Source organism: Myripristis murdjan, chromosome 12, assembly GCF_902150065.1.
Source record: "Myripristis murdjan chromosome 12, fMyrMur1.1, whole genome shotgun sequence".
In the NCBI taxonomy this organism is placed as follows: domain Eukaryota; kingdom Metazoa; phylum Chordata; class Actinopteri; order Holocentriformes; family Holocentridae; genus Myripristis; species Myripristis murdjan.
This window is the reverse complement of record NC_043991.1, coordinates 11,405,747-11,426,045: the sequence shown is the minus strand read 5'-3', so window position 1 is coordinate 11,426,045 and position 20,299 is coordinate 11,405,747. Positions and strand designations below refer to the sequence as shown.

Here is a 20,299-nt window from a genome sequence, read left to right as displayed (position 1 = left end):
TGTTCTTTTTTTTCTTTTCTTTTCTTTTCTTTTCTTTTTTTGTTTTGTTTTCCTTTATTTATTTATTTATCTTGCCTCGCAGTGAAATTGGGAGGAGTACCATGAACTGGCTGATTGGATTTTGATGAAATTTGAGGTTGACGGTGCACCCACTGATGCAAGAATTTTCTAAAATTACACCAGTTTGCCCAAAGAGGGCGCCACATTGTTTATTTGTTGTTCACTTGTCATTCACTTGTCATACGTAATATCCCAGACACTACTGACCAGGTTTTGACAAACTTGGAAATCTTTAACATAACACTGACTGCCCGAAGGAGCGCTACAGTTAAAGGTCGATATGTTTAACGAAATAACGTGGGGAACTATGACATTCCTAAATTGAAGCACCAGATTAGATTAGATTACTGTGTATTTCCAGAAATGTGTCTTGCATGAATTTCTGTCAATTTTAACAAACTAGCATGTATATTTAATCAGAAACCAATAAGACTGGCAGGTTTAAAGATGTTTAAATTATTGTCTGAAATGTGACTTCACTGTTTCATTTATTTGCTCGGTATTGGCCCACAAGAGAGGGGAAAGACCTTTCATTCCAACATGAAAAACTGATGCCTACTTTTACAAACTGGTTGCTGGCATGAAAGTTAACAACACAGTGGGTTTTCCGTTAAAGCTGAGAGCCGTCTCAAGATGTTCTCCTCCAAAGTATTTAGGTTTGTCAATGTGGAGTTGTGCATGTTTTTGAATTGTTTTGATTTCAGAACTGAGGGTCGGATTGAAACCCTGGATTGGCAATGCGGGGTGTTATTTTGACTGAAACTCCCTGATTGCATGATAATCTTTGATAATATTGCAGTAATAATCCAAGAGTGCTTTTCACATGAGGGTTTGCCATTGACGTTAATGGTGGTGATTTAGCCGACGGCTCTGTTTGTGTTCTCAGTCGAGAGGATGATGGAGGAGGTGACCTGCGTGTGACTGCACTGTTTAACTTTACCACAAGTACTTCACCGCCGGAGAGAAACACACAGAGACAAGTGTGCGCACGTGTGCATGCTGCACACACACATACACACACACGACAATTTATATATACTGTGTATAAAATGAGCAAGTGCAAATGGGTAACCAAGCGGATACACTGAAAAAGTCTAAAACCTTGTGCAGACACACACAGTACATGTAAACTTTTTGGCACAGGCTGCCTCATACATGTATACACACACACACACACACACACACACACACACAAATTGATGCTGCACACCCTGTTTTTTATTGCCTTTCGCTCTGTCTTCAATCTCTTTCATAGCTGCTACTAAATGGCTTTCCTTCCTGGGTGTAACTGTCTTCTTTCATTGTTCCACAGTGTGTCATTTATTTTATTTATTTTTTTATTTTTCCCACATTTTAATTACAAAGACTTTACTTCATAAGATGAAGCTGTAATGAGTCTGCCTGCCACTGTCTTTCTGCTTAAGGAGCCAAATGTTTCTACTTAAGGAGTTTGTGGGGAAAAATACTATTTAGTAACTCTGGAACAGTTGTACTCGTTACCAAGACTTTATGATGTCTGTGGTATGTGTGTGTGTGTGTGTGTGTGTGTGTGTGTGTGTGTTCGTGTTTTCTGCGTGCTCGTTAAGGTCTTGTGTCTGTGTCTTTGTGTGTATGTCTGAATCTGTGTCTGTACAGTGTGCGAGTGAGTGTGTAATGTGTGTATGTGGTGTGTGAAGGAAACAGAAAGACAAACAATATCAACGCCGGTCTAATGTCCCCTCTATTAAAATCTGTCTGGGACAGAAAACAGACTCAGACAATCAGATTACAGCGGCCAGGATCCTGGAAACTCGCTGTTGAAATTATTAGATGAATCGCGTCGGGCATCTGGGTGCAGTGTGTGTGGGTGGCCAAGATGTATGCATGCATATATGTGTGTGTGTGTGTGTGTGTGTGTGTGAAAACGTTAGTATGTTCATGCGTGATCTATTTTTGTATCACAAGTGTCAACTGTCATCTCTCTTTTTCTCCCTCTCTCTTTGCATCATTTAACATGTTTCTGTGTGTGTATGTCTGTGTGTGTGTGTGTGTGTGTGTATGCATTGGTGTACAATTTAAAATAAACAGGACTAATCTCTTTCCAAAATGAATAATGTGAAGCCGCCTTGCCCTTTAGTACAACACATACACATACACATGCACACACACACACACACACACCCCACCAGTGGACAGTAGACACTTGTTTGTGATTAGAGTCATAACAAAGGTCTTGTATTGTGCTGAGTACCAGAGAAGACAGAAATGACATCTTGTCCATGTGAAAAAGCCTTAAACTTGTTGTCTAAATGCTGCCACACTGTCCCTTGTGTTCTTGTGAACTATTTTTCTGCGGTTTGTTGGCAGGCTTTGCCTTCCATTGCCTTCATTAGTTTCACGCGAGTCTTGGACCTGTTCTCTTGATAGTCTGGGGTTTTACAGTTTTCCTAGAAGTGAAAGAAGTCTGCACTCATGTTTCGGAGGTAAAATTAGAAAGCTTGATACTATTGCTAAGGATGCTGTTGCTAATTAATATGATGACCTGCATGTGCTTGTATTTACTGTAAAGTGGTCAAACGGCAAACTACATGTTAGTTTTTCTTTGCCTTAAAGGGTAAATAGGTCTATATAGAGAGTTTTTATCATTTTTAACATTGTTGGCAGAACTTAAAGAACTTAAAGGCAAAATGAGTATGATTTTCCGAAATAAAATAATGTATAGACTCATACAAAATGAATCCCTCTCAGTCATCTCCTATGACCCACTAGAGGTGTGCTGTGGTGGTGTGTGTGTCTGCAGAGACCCTGCCCTCTGCCTGGATTTTCTGGTTTTGCAGAGCTCTGGACTCTTCAGGGCATCAGCCTTTGGGCCTTGGGTGTGTACCTCCCAGCCAATCACAGTGCACAGTGCCAGATTGATAGCACTGCATCCAATAGAAAGCTACAAAATTCGCTGATAGTGAGGCAAAACATTAAGTGGGCAAAGCTATTTCCACAAGTTTCTCTCTCTCTCTTTTTTTTTTTTATGAATAATTCTATTTACAGACATGCATCATGTCTTGAAAATATTATGTCTGTGCGTGACAAGGAATTCAGTGACTGAAGCTTGCAAGTTGGCTTCAGCTGATGTGCACCTGGTTGGAGAAATTCATCTCTTATTACCATTTTTGTAGAAATCAAAGTGAGGCCATCAAATTGCCTTCCATAGACGCTGCCAAAGTTTGGCCCGGAACCAGAAAACAAAAGCATTGTTTCTAAAGGAGGTGCCCTGCTGGGCCTGCTGGTGGCGCTAGAGAAAGAAAAAATGGTCATTACGGTCCACCACTGAGGAAAAATGCTGGGGCAGGGTGGTGGAATCACTGGAAGAATCATTGGAAGAAGATATTATGACACGTTAAAGGCCGCAGACAAAGACATTGCTAGTGATTTTCCTTGTCGTCCTTTTCCTGTTCCGACAGACTCTTGCTATTATAGTTTTTTTTTTAACACTTAATGAATGAATACACACAGTCTTAACATTCCTTCAAAGGAGAAAGCCATGTTGTTGTGTTCCTTTTTTTTCCTAAATCATCAGAATCAAACTGAACAACCCTCAACTTGGTGAACTTTGATTCTCTGAGCTGACCTTCTCCATGTATGGATGCAACCCTGACATCTACCAGCCTCTCACATGCTGTAGCAGCTGAAGCAGAAAAATAACATTATTTTGGCTGAAATTTCCTGAAATTAGACTGTTTTGAGACTTTTTGATTTTGTCATTACAGCAACATTTATTAATTTAATGAGCGAGCTCACATCAGACAAATCTGCTGTTGCTCTCATCATTGTTTTATGATCACTCTGGTGGTCTTCACTGCCTCACTGCCTGAGCCAGGCTGCCACTCCTCCTGTGTGATGGACAGTCTCTGTTGCTGCATTATTGAGTTATGAGGCTGTCTAATGAGGCTTTTGTTGTGTTTGTGTGTTTGGGGCTTTGACCAAGTGAGCTTAGCAGTTTTTAAAGTGGACGCCTTAAGACATACCAAGCATCGGTTTGACCCCTGGCATTTTGCAAAGGGTAGGTGTGCTCCTAATTTTCACTGTGAACAATGAATCCTGTCAGCAGGGTTATCTTTATATTGCATTTTTTTCATCCACTGGGCAGTGTGCCAAGCTTTTTGAGCTGTAAACATGGGAAGAAATATTGACCCTTGCAGAATTTTGTTGATTTCTGAGTGTGATTATTGTCATTCATCACATACGGGTAGTAAAAAAACCTTTTACAACTCAAACATGTTATTTACTGTTGCGTTGTCATTTAATTTATTAAAGAACAACCCTTTTCTTGTTAATAAAATTGCAGAAGCTATTTGTTTGGCATAGCCAGTTTTTGTAATCAGTTTGTCTTCTTTGATGTGGGATTATTAATTAAGTTGATCAAGAAATGTCTTCATTTCTCAAGCTGTCTGCCAAGAAATATAGAAATATGACAGAGGAAAAGGAAATCAATTCAAATTAGCAACAATAACATTATAAGAGAAGCTTCTTCTTCTGTAGGGTAGGGTCTATTTTTTAATGTAAGACATTCAGAGATATGTATTGTGTGGGTGCCGACTCAAGTTTGCCTAGCAACAGTCAGACTCCTGGAGAGACATAAAACAAAAACTTTAACCACAAACTTGGATTCGATTCCTGGAGTGCACAACATTCATCTGACGGCTCTGTTTTCTAAATCTTCATCAGTTCTCAGTCTTTGCAAAGGACATTATTCACTTTCAGACTCTTGCTCCTTTCTCCAAAGTTGCCTGCTCTTGTCTTAAATGTACATGCAGGGAATCTACCTTTACTGTGTGAAATGATGATTGATTTTTGATCTCCACTTTGAGTTTTTGACCTACTCTCAGGCCTTGTGTTTAGATTGATAAAGTGATTTGAATCATTTGATGAATCCTATTCAGTTCAAAGGGTCACTGTCACTCAACACCTTAGTGCTTTTCTAAGACATGATGTCACCCAACATGTTTTTACAGTGCATTTAGTAGTAGTTAGTTGTAGTTATTTCTTATTTTGCTTTGCATCACCTTTGGCAGCAAGCTGGGGATGCTGCTAATAATCGTTTTCATATATATATATATATATATATATATATATATATATATATATATTTGCCTTTATTTTATTGTGTTGTGATCTACATCCTCCTCTTTGCTTTTTTCCATCTCTATCTTGATTTGTTGATTTTTGACTTTGGCTCAGGCTGTAGCGATGCTGTTTCACCACAGGGAACAAGTTTCAGCGGCCAGTTTGTCTCTTGTTTCTCATTCAAAGCAGCTGATAGCAGCCAAGTATGGTGTGGGCTGAAAGTGTGATCTTAGCCTAGAAAACAGTGTGTGAGTGAGTAAAACAAGAGTGAGAGTTAAGGCGTAATCTGGGAGCGAAAATGGAATTAATCTCCGCTGTGTCATTTCAGAGACGTAGAATAAATCTGCTTAAATTCAGGTCACAAGTTTTATTTGTGCGATACAGTTTCCAGTCTCAGTGCTTGAAAAAGAGGTTGCTAAATATTCATTGCAGCTTAAAAGCCATTTCGGGGAGCCGAAACACAAATGTCGAAACGTTTTTCCTCAAGAGTGTCACGACCGCTTAGTGAAGAACCTAACAAACTACAATTCAAAGCGTCCCGTCAGCTGTTCCTCAAAGAGTTTATCGAGCGCAGAGCGTGAGAGTCTGTCCTCGGCTCACCTTCAGCTCCGACTGCAGATCACCGAGGCCAAGTCCTGTTGCATTCCTGTACAGTAATACAGCCAAGCAGCCCGAGTTATCAGGCATATACAATCAGTGCGATTGTTGTGTGATAAAACTCCTTGGCAGTCAGCGTGAAGGCACAGCACTGCAGTGCAGAGCTACTTGGACATTTCATCATTTGAAAGGAATAAAAGCAAAACAAGAGAATTTCAAACCTTTTAGGAATGTGGGCCATAAGGAAGACAAATGGGCCGTCTCATCACCTCAGTTCCCTGGTCACTCTGGTCTGTTATTCTTTCCCCATTGTAATATATCTTTGAGTTTCTATATGTTGATTAATAACATTAGATGAAACTTGACTAATCTCTGTGTGGAAACGAAGCCTGTGCAGCAGCAGAGCTAGTGGGATTCAGCGAGGAAAAAGACACAAACAATATAAGCAGAAGGAAAACAATTAATAAAACCAAAAAAGTGCTAAAATGTGACAGCTGTACAGTGTTTATGCATTTCCATTCAAGCTGGTCGACCTCGATAACTTCAATATAAGGAATAATATTCATCGTTTTTGTCACTTGAACCACCAAAACAGACAAATTTAAACTCCCATCAGTATCTCCAGAATCTCCTTAAACCAAGTGTCTTTCTTGATACCAGTCGGCTGATCTACCTTACTCTGCTTTGCTTCAACATATTTATAGTTTACTAAGAGATTTCCTGAAACAAATAAAACTGCATGGGACACAAGTGGGATCATCTCTGCCCACTGGCACATTTTTTTACCTCATTTGAAGGAAAACCAAGGCACTTCAACACTGAAATGGGAGGCAAATATCTTGTTAAAATGGATATTTGCAGTGCATTACTTCTTTCAGCTTTTTGTATGAGGTTTATTCCTCTGAATGAATCTGTAAAGCACCCTAACAGGAACGGACTGCAAGAAGTGTTTTTTTTTTACGGACATAAACTATCCATCTACTGCGAGTTATTGTTTCTCAAAAGTGACTTCTATTGTGGTTCAGTTTTCTTTTTCTTCTTCCTTGATTTAAACTTTCATTAGCTGTTATCAGAAGTCTGAAGACAAGACCGTGTCTCCATTGCCAGCTGGTGGGATGTATTTCCTTTCTTTATTTATTTGAGACCATAAAAAATGACTGTTAAACTGTCTTGTGAATGAAGTCCATTTGCGCAAAACAGTTCAATAACCCGAGGCACTCTGATAGTGACGAAAAGTAAAAATAAAATCCTTCATTTAGCACAGGACGACAACCAATGCCTTTTGACTACATCGTCCTCATCAAACCTTTTTTGGGATGATTTTTTGGACATTTCTGCTTTATTTGATAGCCTCAGTGAGGTGAGACAGGAAAAACAGAGCAGAGAGGAGGGATGACATGCAGTAAAGGGCCCGGACCAAGCAAATCTAATCTAAACATGTTGGGAATAACCAGATCACCAAAATGCCAAAAAAAAAAAAAAAAAAAAAAAAAATTGAACATCTTAGGATTTTCAAGCAAATTTATATGATTAATTTCCACGCTGCCTGTTCTTTCTAAACCAGTGAAAAGATATGAAAATAAAGTCAGACATAGCAGCTGGTGCAAAAAAAAAAAATACACCCTTTTATCATGTAAAACAAATGCCCTGTATCTGTCACACTGCTCACTGCAGTTTATAGGCTGGCGCTTAAAAAACAGATCGAGCCTCCATCGCTGTCAGTCAGGAAAGAAACGTCTGCAGCAGGAATTCATGGCAGCTGCCCGTTAAACTGACAGAGACACAAAAGATCGCTTAAAACAACACAATACTCACAAGGAAAAAATTCCAAGTACATTTCAGCCAGTGGAACTGTTTTGATTGAACTTTACATCAGATGTGTTGCCAGAGACTTCTGATGGGGCTTCGGAGGACTTACACTATCATCACTGCTCATTGGTCTATCAAAAGACCCGTGAGTCTCTCTAACTCTGGGTATTACTCTTTTACTGGCGCCGGTATAGATATTTTATTACTGATATCTCCCAAACACAAGGCAAACCAGCAGCTAAATATACATGCTTACACAGTAGATACAGGTCAGCGTGCGATCACATCGACAGTTTGTTTTCTTTTGTCTGAATTACAGAGGAACAGCTGATTTTTTTGTATTGAGATGAGTTTGTTGCACATGACAAAAAAATAAGTACTGTTAGAAGGGAGATGACTATGCATAGGGAAACACAATTTAAAAAAAAAAAAAGGAATAATGGGAATAAACAAACAGATTTGCTTTGTTTGGGTTCTTGCTGCTCAATTCCATATGACCCAGGGCTTGTAAATTAAAGTCACATGAACTTAAAAGACGCTTGTTTTTATTAGACCGAGTTTTGGTAACCTGTTGTCCTGCCAGGTTTGACATTTTGGCAATTGAGGAGCCCAAACAAATTTGAATCCAGTTTCTGTAACTTAAGATGAGCATTTTGGACTTGACGGTCACACACATGAGGAAACAGCTGAATATGAGCGTCAGTCCACACTTCATTTTATTATGCTCAGCTTTCCAGACATGGGGAACAATAGCACCATTTTGAAGCAATTTCCTGAAGTTTTTTTTTTTTTTTTTCCCTCCAAATAGAGTATGACATTATGTGACACTCAGTCATAACCAACACAGTCAGAAAAGGAAAGTAGCTAAAGTACATTTACTCAAAAACTGTAGCAAAGTCCAGTCTTTAGGTAATCCTCATCCATTTCCATAACAGCACTGTACTTGAGTATTTCCATATCATATAGTGAGACTTCCATACATTATATTGCAGGGAAAGAAAAAAAGTTTTTTACATGCCACACATCAAATCTGATGCATTGTTAGTATGTAAACTTGCCAAGGGGCAGATAGAGCAACTGCAGTAAAATACTTACATATAGCTTAATGCATTGAAAGGAACCATTCCCCACAATGACTACTGCTACTTTTCATTCTTAACTATATGTTACTTCCAATGAGTCTATGCTTCAGATACACTGAGCATAGTGTTAGTCCAAGCATAGTGTTAGTCCAAGCAGGCCATGAGCCAAATTTCCCCCTGGGGACAAATAAAGTATGATTGATTGATTGATTGATGACAAACCCAGCCCACATCAGCTAATGATACTGGGTGTCTTATTTAAGCTGCTCTAGCCTCCCCACCCCTGCTGCTTCCTCTGCAAGCCTCTTTGAAACCGGCCTCCACCCCAGCTCCTCCTTTACATGCTGTGTCTGACTTAATCAAGGCCAGTTAACCTCAAGGAAGTGGGCAAAGGATGGAGCTTAGCACAAACAGGGCCGGGTTAGTGTGTGCTATGTCAACAGCTTTGCTTGAAAAGGCATGGCTTAGCACAAGCAGTGTCACAACTTCTTTAACTTCCAGTTGTTGCTTGTATTGTTGCCATTTTTTGCTTCCTGTCTTTATTATAGTCGATGCCCTGTCTATTGTTATTGCTGTTGTTGCTTCTGTTATTTTTGTTGTTGCACTTGATTTGTTTTAAAGGAATACTGCCAACTTTTTGGGCAAAATATCTTTTTTTTCTGACTTGCCCAGACTGGGCAAAATGTTCTATACCATTCTTACTTCTCTACGTCTAGTGGTTCAGTTCCTATGGGTAGCATTTCATGTTAGCTTAGCATAAAGACTTGAAGTCTGTGGGAGTCGTTAGCCTAGCTCAGTCAAAGTGGCAAAAATAAACCTCACAGCAACTCCGAAGCTGTCATACTTACACAGTATATCATGTGTATTTGAAATAGACATCTAGACATCTAGCTTTTTTTTTATTCCAAGACTTGTATTTCAAATACAAATATATGAAATATGACAGCTTCAGAGTTGCTATAAGGTTTATTTTTTCCCTTTGACGGAGCAAGGCCCAGTCTGAGTAAGTCAGAAAAGAGGTATTTTCCTCAAAATGTTTGAGTATTTCTTTAAGTTATTTACCTAAGGGAATGGAAAATGTACAGTTTTGCAGAGTGAGTTCTGTTTGTGTGAGTGTGTGTATGTGTGGTGTGTGTGGGACACAGCGGAGACTTGTTTCATTATAGCACAGTTTTTATTGATTTCATTATGTCACATATTCAGCCGTGCAACAAAATAATGTGCTGTCATGAATTTGTGGTTCCCATAACTCTCTGTTCCATATTTGACTGCTGGCCTCGCTGGCCTGACCAAATCTGTTTACTAAATATTTGACATTTCTCAGTCTTCTCAAATCAAAGTGCAATAGTGGCCATGATAACATGCTTCCAATGCGGACAAGATAAAGGCTCAGTCAAAATCGGACATAAACATATTCATTTAGAGTGGTGGGTTGAAGTCCAGACATTCCTAGGGACTTATTTATTCATTTGTTTTTATTATGTTGATCATGTGTTCTTACCAAAAGCCCTGTCCACAGGCCACATTTTCCCTCAGGGGACAATAAAAATGTAAATTGAGTTCAGTTCAGTTCAGTTTAGCTTAGTGGCATTCAATTCAGTGCAATTCAGTTTTCAGTTCAGTTCTTGTAAACTTATGAACTTGATTTTCCCAGGGTCCTATGTTCCCCAGTTCAGTATTCAGTTAACACACATAAACCACAACCACAACTCCTTACCTATCCCACCAAATACATTCCCATTATGTGCTTACAGAGTTGGGGAACAGAAGACCCTGGGAATATAGGAATGACACCCCTTCTCTGCATGACATACATGAAGCATGACTTTATTGCTCCTTATGGCTTGATGAACTATAAAATGTCCTTGTGTGTATGTGTGAGGTCTCTGGCAGTCAGCTGTTATAGGTTGTAAAAGGTGCAGCCACATATGGGATACAAAAGAAAATGGCTAAAGGGAATTTAGAGAGGGTTATGGGAATGAGGCAGTTAAAGACACAAGGTAAAGTATGCGCAAACATTAGATAACATCACACAGTGCAAGTACGCCAAAAAAATGTAGGCGTGTTACAATTTCAGAGCCATTACTGTGAAACTAGTACTTTTTTGCACTTTGTACCAACATAGCTATTACACATTTTGATGTGAGTCTGGGTCGTGTGTTCAGTTTTAAAGGGATACTCTGAATTCTTACCCTTCTAGTGTTTTTTGTCGCCATAAGGGAGTGTATCTGCTAAGGTTAGTCTATTAAGTCCTTCCCCACTTCAAACTACTACTTCAAACTACTTCAAATTGAATGAAGTGGATACTGTGGATATAATTTTGAGCAGCAACACGGAGCTGAGAAATCATTTTGAAGGATGTGCCACAACACACTCACTTTCATTGTTCTTTTCGGTCCAAACTGGCGGAGCTGTTTTTCTTCCGTAGCGCTGCCACTGTACCACGCTGTAGGTTGAATATGGGACCACAGCGCCGCTGCACGGTGACACAGTGTCAGTGCTATGGCTGAAAGTAGGTGGGGGCTGATTAAGAGCACTGCCTGTTGTCATAGAAAATGGATGAGGGGCAGAACTTTGCCTGTTTTACCATGTAAACGTATCCTGAGCTTGCCAATGAGAGCAGAAATCCTAAGCAAAGAGATAAGTATCACAATGCAAATACTGGAATAATGAAACTGCCTTGTCATTTGTGTGTTTGGCCTGAGAATGAGGCTTATTATGATCACAGTCTGTTATGGCCCGTACAAGTCTCCTCTGTTGAGCCTTCAGAACTGATAGGGAGCATTTTAAAATCAACTCCATGTAGCTGTGAGATTTTGCAGTTCAGATTTGAGCTGCTGCACTTTGAACTCACTGAAGCAATGAAAAAAAAATGTAAGAAGACAGTTAAAGTCAGGAGATTAAAGCATGAAGGAGTACATGATTATATATAATTATAATTAATAGACATAAGTAAGTTAGAAACTGTGAAAGTAACACAAACCAAAAAACAAGCCAAGTCCATATAAACTAACAAATAAATAGATAGATAATACAAAAATAAATAAAACGGTACCAACACATTGTCCTAGTTCTTTGCCCCTGATGAAAGCCAGCAGGCTGAAACATGTTGGTGAGAGTTTTTATTCTACTAGCCATTAAATAAACACTTTTAATTTAATTTTTGTTCATGTTTGTCCAGTTGCTATGATTATTGTTCGTGTTGGCACTTTCAGTACAGCACCTGAACATCGGTAAAAATTCACTGAGTAGCTGATATCCAGAGTTTTTTTCTTAGTTTTATTTATACAGGGGGATTTGGCGGTGCCTGCATGCTCTATTTTAGTAACAGCCTGCTTCACACCCAGTCACACATATTCACACCTGGGAGCTGCTCGGCCTAGCTACAGCCTCGGTCTGCTGCTGGCCACTGAGCTGCTGCACTTTTTGAGTTTGGCGCTTCAAATGTAGCTGCTGAGGGAGCAGCAGGGAGCATTTATGAACTTGTTTTCTTCACCCAGAGCCTCTCTTGCATCGCTGTGATTTACTGGGTGGTATAGACTTCCTTCAGTGACGCGGATGTTCCTTAAAAGTCCATATCTGAAAAAGCTGTTTGACCTTGTGTGTTTTTCTATGTGTTTCCATAGCAGCAGCAAGCAGGCATGACAAAGTGTTGAGCAGATGTATAATCTAAAACAGTGTTTCTTAAACATACACCATGTGATTTGGTCTGACCACCAGATGGTATCGAGCAAAGCAACAACGTTCTATGTAAACTCTTTGCAAAGCCGCTCCTCTCTTCTTCTCCTTGCTGTTTTTCACCAGTTGTCTCATTTCTCCTCACTGACTTTGCATCGGCCCTTAATACCAGAGATCTTCTGTACAGGGAGGAGATGCAGTAGGAGATTTGTGGGTTTCAGCATTGGCAAAAGCATAATTGTTGGCTGTTCAAGGTGGACCGTTGTAAGCCAGTCATATCAGTCTTCTGTGTCATGAACCTGTCTCTGTTTTGAAAAATAGTGTCTTTTTTTCTTAACAGTCTCATCATGGCTCTCTGAACATATCATGTCAGGAGGAGCATGGTAGGCAAGAGTGGCAACCATTTCTGCTTATTATATCACCAATTAGCCTTGGAAATAGATGAATCTGTGAGCTTGTGTTATTTGCTCTGACCATTGCAGTTGCATCTGTGAATTGATGTGGCAATTCCAGGCTAGTCACCAATCATTTTCTCTTAAAAAAAAAAAAAAAAAAAAAAAAATGTTTCTTCAGCCTCCTGAGGATTCTCTTCCATACACTACCATTCAAATGAAAGAGCCTGTGGTCTGCCCCCTTGCCCCCATTGTGTATTGCATTTTCAGCCAGTGAATATGAGGGTTATCTAAGGTACCTGCACAGAGCAGTATTTAATATGACAGATGATGGCTGGATGTTGGTTTGTTTACTTATGATTATATTGTTTAGGCCAGCATCTCTCCCCTCTCCTTCTCAAAAGTAAGCCCTGTGCCTGCAGGCTAACAGCTACGCTAAAGTCTTGCAGGTTCCCGGTCTTGGGGCCATCACTTGCCTCAGTTGTTGCGTTCATTCGCTTTGTGGATTCCTCCACAGTGATTTTCAGGAATGGGAGTGGGGAGCACTTCTTTTAATCAGTCCATAACAGAAGAGTTCCCACCAGTGTTAATTCTGGCAGCTGATTTTGATTTAGTCTTAGTCTTAGTCTTATGACTAAAATGCACATTAGTTTTTGTCACATTTTAGTCATCTGAATTATTGTTAGTTTTAGTCTACTTTTAGTTGACGAAATCTACAGAGGTTTTAGTCTCATTTCAGTCAAATGCATTTTTGTGATTTTTTCAAATGAAATCAACTTTTCATCAAGCACACACAGATGATTTTAGATGCACTTCAGTCTGAACTACATGCATTTAATGATATAGTTTGAATAGTAGGGGAACAGGGCCGTGCACTGAATGTTGCTTTACTCCAACTCAAGAAACAAAACATTTTTTTTAGCCATTGTTTATTTAGCTACTTCTCGTGTAACATTATAAAATGCAAATACAGTGATTTTAATACTGACAGATGATCACAACAACTAGGCCCATCAAACAGCAGCACAGGGCGTCTCTTCTGTTGCCATTATGCATTGTGTTGTATTTTCTGCAGCATTATATGTAAAGTGTGTCTGTAGATCTATTCTTTTTTTTCTGACCAAGCCGGTGGGCTTGACTGGAGTGTGGTTTGAGTCACGGTGAACTCGTGGTGAACTGGTGTTGCTGTGTGGCTGTGGCTGGGGATCAGGGTTGGCAGCACTGCCCTCTTTCAACCAATTCAACCAATGACAGGGTAGTGCACTGAACTTTGCGGCACACTGCAAGGTTATATTTTGAGAAACGCACAGGAGGGGGGATTTTTGAATGTCTGACAGTCTACTAATAACAGTTTCATCCCGTCTCATCAACAAAAACCAAACATACATGTCAACATAGTTGACATGTATGTCAACCATGACTCATCTCGTCCTCGTCATGGAAAAAAAGGTCACTGACAAACATTTTTCGTCATCCTCTTCACGGACAAAATTAATACTAGCTACCACGAGAAACAGGTCACAGGTAGCATCAGGTTTCAAAGACTAGCTGACTAAGACAAGATGCAGTTTGAAGGCTTTCTGTGGGTAATCCTGTAAAAGTCACCTGACATTCATCACTCAACGTTTGAAAAACAGAGAAATATTACAAACATAAATGTCTTAGGAGAGCTGTTTGCACCAGTGTTATTCCACCATGAGGCTATTTTTCAGGACATAAATGATTTAGTCAGAGTGTTAAATGGTGAGTTACTCATTTTGGAAAGAATCGTTTCATTCATTCGGTTTGTGTCTTGTGTGAAAGTGCCATATCTCAGCAAGTTTAGTTGATTTATTAACTTCCTTTCCTGCACTGACAGTTTCTTCTGTGGTAAGAGAAAACATACTTGGTGTCTTGCAAATCATGTCAAAAGTCATTATTGTTTCACGATTCATTCTTACATTGTTTTTATATTTCATAATTTCTCCTTAAGAAACAATGTGGACTGCCCGAAAGCTGAATGTAAATAAAATGTGATCACATTGTAGCGGTAGCCTGTGTGTAAAAAAAAAAAAAAAAAATCCTGGATCATAAATTGACTGAAAAAAATTATAGCCTCAACAGGAGACTTGACAAAAACAATTTGAGAACCTCTGAGGCAATTTAACATTTCTTGCTTCCGACCACCCTCTGACTCCTTACTGTTGTCAGAACAAGCGAAAACTGACAGAATCAAACTAAATACAGGAGCTGGGATTGATCTGTATGCTGTATGAAAGTAACGGCAGGCAACCCGTCTGTCGAGCTGTATACAGATTGAATGTTTTCCGGCAGGAGATGATGGAATATGACGGTCAGTTTGAAATGAGATGTGTCCCGCGCTGCCAGACCTGCCGTGAACCATCAGCCCTGACGCTCCGCTCTCTGCTGTGATCAAGAAAAGATTTTGGCTGCAGACAGCTTCCCACTGCTGCTGCCAAGTGGCTGATTATGGACATTTCTGCGTTTCACATTGAGGTTATGGTGACTGACAAGGCAGTATGTATTTTGTGTGTGTGTGTGTGTGTGTGTTACAGGCATGTTTATGAATTCATTAATTAATTTATGTATTTATTTATTGTTGTGGATGTGCCCTAGTAACGGGACAGTAGTCACGGAGTCTTCAGAGTTTGGTTCAGCATGGGTGACAGAGACAGACAAAACTCCGTCTGGGCTGTGTTTCATTCAACTTTATTTTATTTTAATTTACTTTTATTAAAAGGAAACAGTGTGTACTTGGGAATAGATATCTACTGTGTTGGTTGGATCCCTTAATGAAAGGAAAACGCCGAGTTAATTTCAGCTTGTGGAGCTAAGTGGTAAAGACACAGTAGCTACACACACACACACACACACACACACACACACGCACACATCTGAATTTCCTTACTTTGAGTTTATCCAAATTGGCTGGGAATCCACCAGTAGTGAAACTTATTATCTGTATCTCAGTGTCAACATGGCACATTCAGAATTAGAGTGTGAAAATAAACAAAAAGAAAGCAAACATCCCAAAATACTCACTATGCTCTATGTATGATATTTATAAAACTCTGCTGACCATCACTGAGGTGACAACATTTTGTTTCCAGGACAAAGAGGAGTCCATAAAAATGCAAATAAGAGACATATCAAATAGTTTGGCTAGATACAAAGCAAACTCTGCGCACGCACACACACACACACACACACACACACACACACAGAAAGAGAGAGAGACACAAGGTCTGAAACAGAGGCAGCATCTCACTATCAGGTAGCCCATCTCTGAGCAGCTTGAGTTCAGGAAGTGAGCCGGTGCAGCTTCAATGGGACGAGATCAGGTCCAGAAGTCGGCCTGATGAAATCATTTTCATTCCTTTCTCTACCAAAACAAACTCTGCTCCAAGCAAGGGCGGAAGGCTTTTTATTTATCATTTTCTTGAGGTAAGAAAATGCTAGGAGTCTGTGCACACACAGTAACATCCTTTACATTAAAATGAAAAATAAATAAATAAATAAAGTAAACCAGATTTGCATTTGAAATTTAAAATTCATTTTTCACTTTTATATTGGCTTTTTTTCAAATGCAGAGTACATGCACAAACTTTTCGGCCAGGAGCCTTCATCAGTATGCATGGCCACATCAAGTGAGCCTGTGCATTCCCTCCTTTTGAGTGTTAGTCATCTACTTGATTGATTGATTGATTGATTGATTACACTTTATTAATCCCTGAAGGGAAATTCATTTGTCCCAGCAGCATTGAGCAGAAGAAGAACACAATTATAAATAAACAGGTGAAGAACACACCTAATAGACAAATAAAAATTATATTCAGTGCACAGTTCTGGAGGCAACATGTGTGTTATAAAGTCTGATAGCCTCGGGCAGAAAGGACTTGCTGAAATGCTCCTTTGTGCATCTGGGCTGCAGCAGTCTGTTGCTGTGGCGACTTCTCAGGCTGTCTAAGATGCTGTAGAGGGGGTGAGAGACATTGTTCATAATTGCCTTGATCTTTCTAAGCATTCTGTCTCTAATCACCTCCTCCAATGGAGCCAGCCTTGTGCCCAAAACTGACTCAGCTTTTTTGTTCAGCCTGCTTGCATCCTTTACCCTGATCCCTGCTCCCCAGCACACCACAACAAAAAAGATGGTGCTGGCCACTACCAACTGGTAAAACATGTGGAGTATCCTGTTGCAGATGTTGAAGAACCTAAGCCTTCTGAGAAAGTAAAGTCGGCTCAGGCCCTTTTTGCAGAGTACCTCTGTGTTTGTGGACCACTCCAGCTTGCAGTCTAAGTTAACACCGAGGTACTTGTATGAAGTAACCTGCTCCACATCTGTTCCCGCAATGGAGATCGGCAGAGGTGGCAGCTTCTTACGGCTGAAATCAACCACCATCTCCTTTGTCTTGTCCACATTCAGCTGTAGATGGTTCTCCCCACACCATTTCACAAAGCTGTCCACCAGTTTTCTGTACTATAGGCGTATCATCTGAATACTTCTGCAGGTGACACGACTCAGAGCAGTACTTAAAATCAGCAGCGTAGGTGGTGAAGAGGAAGGGAGATAGCACAGTTCCCTGGGGGGCCCCGATGTTACTAATCAGACGGTCAGACACACAGCTCTGCAGCCTCACAAACTGCGGTCTGCCCATAAGATAGTTGGTGATCCAGGTGATGAGGGGGGGCATCCACATCCTTGCTCTCCAACTTTTTCCTCAACAGCTTAGGCTGGATAGTGTTAAAGGTGGACAAAAAGTCAAAGAACACGATGCGTACAGTGGTGTTGGGTTTGCCAGAGAGGAGTAGGCCCTCTGCAGCAGATATAAAATTGCATCGTCCACCCCCACACGGGGCTGGTATGCAAACTGCAGCGGGTCCTGGGCTGCACATACCAGTGTCCTCAGGTGTGCCAGAACCAACCTCTCCATGACCTTCAGTGCTATGGGCCTGTAGTCATTCAGAGCCACAGGATGTCCTTTCTTCGGCACTGGGACCAGGCATGATGTTTTCCACAGCTCTGGGACTCTCTGGTGGTACAGGCTCATACTGAAGAGGTTACTTGTTGCAAAATGTTATTTTTCTTCAGTAAGGCAAAGTCTTTGCCAGTGGGATGAGATAATCCCTTTTGCTTCCAAAGCTAATCAACTTGTTTCTAGAATTTTCTTGAATCAAGCGCTCGTGATGACGAGGGGGGAATCCTGATCGCATGCCACATGCCACTGATCAGGATTCCCCCTGTGGTTCCCCAGTGCAACACATGTAAATGCATTATCTGATTTCTTGACTTAACCCGGTTACTCCCAATAATGTGTTTTCTGGTGTCCGTGTAAACATCGCTGTTTGAACAGGGCTTGGCATGTTGCAGTTCTGGGCTTGGCCTCTCAGCTTACCCATTCCTGTTACTGTGGGAGTGAGACCTTTTTTTTTTTTTATCTCTTGTGGTCTGAGCAAGCGGCACCCCAGGTCTGCTTTGCCCACTAAAAAAGAGAAGGCCCTTGATGTTGATGTTTGATTCTGTTTGGTCTCAGGAAGAGTCGGCTCTTCCGACCACCCTCTTCAATTTAGCATGACTCGAGGTTTCGAGATGAAAGTCCTCTGCTCTCAGTTCTAACCAAAACCTCTGTTTGTGTGTGTCTCTCTCAGTTCCACTCAATTTGATGTGCTTTACTGGCACGAAAGATGAGAACAATGGTGCCAAGGTATCCAACATTTAAAGATAATCATTTGTAAATGAATCCCTCTTGGTGTGTGTCTCTCTCTGTCTCTCACCCCTGGATAACTGGAAAAGAGCAATAGCTATGGCAGTGGAAGAAAGAGATAAAATTCTGGGTTTCTCTAGCAGTAATGGCTGATAGTTGTCAAAACAACAACCTCAAATCCTCCTTTTGTAAACCCTCAGTAAAATGTCTATAGAGGAACCTTTTCCTCACATAAACAAAATGTCATTTTATTTTCATGTTCTTTAACTGTGAAAACACAACTGAGCATCGGATCGTCAATAGTTGCCACCAGACATGTTTCATGGTTTACAAAATTCTGTTTCAGTTTGGATTGCATCCCAGTTCGGACTCCTTCAGCTCCCATGGAGTTCAGCTGTCCAGAGCAGTTGTTATACAGGAAACACTGAAGCCTCACTGGCTGCCATCCCAGGAAATCAGAATGGATTTACACAGCCAATTAGCCAATCACAGTCTCTCTGGGACTGGACCCATCAAACAAAAATAACAGCAAAGATAAAGGCATGCACATCCCAAAACTATGTTGGATGGGTGCTGGATCAGGGAAATAACAGAAATGTAGAACAAATAGATCCACACACCAAAGCTCCCAAAGAGGATTTTAATTGTTTGCTGCTGTGTAATGTTTCGAGCTGCAAGGCTCTTCCTCAAAAACATGTTGTTATCCCCTCCCTAAAGCTCCCTTAGAGAACATGATGGAGGTCCAGGATCCTTTAATGCCCCTTTTTAGGTAGAAGTTGAGCTCAGAGCTGCACAGTTGTTGGTTTCTCTTTGTGGCTGTAAACAAATGGTACATGAGATTGGCTTCTCCGTGATGCAACAGGCTTACTGGCTGCAAGGATTGTTGGCCTGAAAACAACACAGCACGCTGACCTAAGATCAGGTCATATGCAACCTTTCAATATCAGGCCAAGCATGTGAAACTGCAACCTTACAGTCACAAGCTCACCTCGTTCAAACTTCCCTCCGACTAGCCCACTGCCCTACTCCTTGGTGTTCCTGTGGGAAAAACATGCTTTATCTCCCTTCCCCATCGGCGCTCCCTCCTCACCACAGCAGCTCCGAGTGCAGAGAGATAAGAGTGAAATTTGATTATTTAATGTTCCAGAAAGATATTAGCACAAAATTAAAGGAACACAAACCTTTTTCTTGTAAGTTCCATTCTCTCTAAGGTCACATTACAGATCAGGCGCTACTTTCTCACTCAAGTGGTCAGTAATCAGATGTGACTGAGATTTTTGTGCGCCAACAGAGGACTTGGCTTTGTGTGTGATTACTGTCTTGTTAATGTGAAAATGGCGTGGTTGTATTAAGCGGAAATATGTGTACTGATCTGGTTTCACGAGTTTCCACAGCTAGACCGTGGAAACGGGATCAAAGGCTAAAGAAACGAGGCATAAAAGATCTGTTTTTTTAACTTCATGCGACATAAATCTGAGCTTCTCATGGTGGTCGGTGGTTTAGACAGCACTTCAAAAGGATCATCTGCCAACGCTATTGATCACAGGAATATTCACATATCTGCTGTGAATGATTCTTTTATTGAGAGAGTGTCGGAATAGAAATATCTTCACATCTGGGATGATTTAGTCAGTCACATTTAAGTGTCATGGTGATAACCTTTTCTGCAAGTTGAGGCCACATATTGGCCTCTTGTACAGGAACAGATACAACTTTCCTCTGTTTAGTAGGGAAAGGATTGCCTTCCTGCCAGTATTAGATTATGGAGATGTAATTTATCATGTGGCTTCCTTGACTCTTAAGCCCTTAGATGCTGTATATCACTCTCCAATCGACGACAACTATACACATCAATGCATTGTGTATAGCAAGACTGGTA

General features: G+C 40.6%; 1 protein-coding gene across 1 annotated transcript in view; it reads left to right on the top strand.

Annotated features, from left to right (window-relative positions):
* LOC115368501 (5-hydroxytryptamine receptor 4) overlaps window positions 1-20,299 on the top strand; it is a 70,516-nt gene that overhangs the window by 36,258 nt on the left and 13,959 nt on the right. The window lies entirely within an intron of this gene.